Genomic DNA, 2,054 nt, shown 5'->3' with positions numbered 1-2,054 from the left:
CTCTAGTCATCAAAGTCCTTCTGGACACTCATATTACAGGCCACTCTCCTGAGTCCTGGTTCTAGCAGCTGCTCTTGAGTACTCCTATGCAAAGTTTTTATATGAGCATGTTGGCTGGGCACTGGGGCACCAGAGGTAGTCTTCTGTGCCAGTCCATGAAAGTCATACCAGCTTTGTTTTTCTCCTCTAAGTATCTCAAGTCTGACTTCTTCATTACTCCCTACTGGTTTTCTTAGTTGTAAATACCCACCATGCTCAGAGATTGTACCTTGCATACAGCTGAACAGGGGTCACGTGGGCAGGACTGATGGCTATTAGTTTCTGCTTCCTATGCATATGCCAGGACAGTCTTAGGCAGAAAGTGGCAGAGACTTGGGGTCTCCTTGAATCAGGGCTGCTGTGGGGCCTCAGTCTTTGGCAGTGGGATACCCAGGGCAGAATGGGCCTTTTGGCTATGTGTCTCAGCCATCTAGCTTAGGGAGCAGAAGTCCTCTAGAAAGATCTGAGCTACCTTCTGGAGCCGTGTGTTGGCTGAAAGAGATAAGCACAACATGCACTGGACCATGGTCAAGGAGGTGAGCTCGGGATAGTAAGGGCTCCTAGTTGGGACTGGACAGACAGTTGATGATGAGCGAGATGCCTCCAGCCTGCAGAATGTGCTTTTTGTTGGTCTTGTCCGGGGACAGGTTGCAGAGGCCCCCACAGCAAATTTCACTAGTGTTTCGTTGTCTTCTGACAGCAAATCAAGGAATCGGTCTAGGACTTGGAGTTGCCGAAGATATTCGTAGTTGCCCGGGTCATAGGCAAAGTTGACAAGGTTGGTGAGGACTTGTTCCTTGGCATTTTGGCTCTTGGTCTCCTGGAACTCAATGACCAGTGCTTGTAGGTACCCTAGCCCCCTGACGTGGGGCCTATGTTGGGTTTCTGTGCCATGGTAGGTGAGAAGGAAGAGGCCACAAGGTCACGCAAAACCCTCGCTTGGACCCTGATATGTCCCGGGGACAACAGAGCTACCGGCAAACCCAGTCCGGTCCTATGTCCCGAATATGCAGTGATTGGCAGCTGGAGATGGGACCTGGGGATGGGTGGGGATCTCAGGTTCCTGTCAGAGCCGGGGTAAGCATTGGAAACCATTGTCACACCCCTCACCTCCCTCTCCACTCTCGTCTATTTCTTACACTCTCTTGCTTATTTCTGTAGTTCTTGTTTGAATTCCTAAATTTTTCATTTCTATAATTCTTTAATTTTGTGTTGTCTTCATTAATTTTACTTCCTTTTTGCAGATCTTGAACACTTTTATATTTTTCCTTCCACTGTTGCTTATGTTTTCTTGGATTTCTTTATTTTCTCCAACTGACTGTGTTTTTATGGATATTTTAATTTATTTACCCATTTACTAGATAAGAACCTCTAACATCTTTACATAATTGATTCTCAAGTCTTTTTCTTGTACTTTGTCTCCTTTTGAAGATTCTGGGCCTGTTGTGGTACCGTAGCTAAGTGAAGAGACATTACCTTGGCTATTATTGGCTTTGTCTTTATGATGGTATTTAGACACTGGATTTGCTATGATTATATGCCTAGGTGCTGATTTCTGGGATTGTGATTTATGGGGCAGGTGTTCTCTTCCTTGGTTTCTGTTTCCTTTCTGGATTTTCAGAGAGTGTTTTGATTGTGTGATACTTGTCTTGTTGGAGTGCTAAGTTGAATGCCTGCTGGTGTTGGAGGCTGTGATCCTTTCAGAATGGAGCAAGAGAAGAAAGGGATACCACAGAGGGTTCCCTGTAACAGAAATGGGAGTGACATTGGGGTGGGGTTTGGATCTTTTGAGCATTAGGAGACATACATTTTCTGCCTTAAGCCTGGTTGTTGGCTTAGAAGTGGGGCCTTTGGATTAGCAGAGCCTGATGGAGTTTGGGTCTGAGAAAACTGTTGTGGGACAGAAGCTAAAATCTGTGGGATCCCAAAGAGATGGATACAGTGTGACAGGGAGGCGTCTCTGGTTATTCTTCTGCAGAGGTGGTGATGAGACTGGGGCTCTGGGTATGGGGGAA

At 46.3% G+C, this 2,054-nt stretch overlaps 1 pseudogene; it reads right to left on the bottom strand.

Annotated features, from left to right (window-relative positions):
* Positions 1-388: 388 nt before the first annotated feature.
* Positions 389-933, bottom strand: LOC119822014 (annotated as a pseudogene).
* Between the last annotated feature and the right edge of the window lie 1,121 nt (positions 934-2,054).

This window comes from Arvicola amphibius, chromosome 8, assembly GCF_903992535.2.
Source record: "Arvicola amphibius chromosome 8, mArvAmp1.2, whole genome shotgun sequence".
NCBI classification, from domain to species: domain Eukaryota; kingdom Metazoa; phylum Chordata; class Mammalia; order Rodentia; family Cricetidae; genus Arvicola; species Arvicola amphibius.
This window is presented reverse-complemented; position numbering and strand designations above follow the sequence as displayed.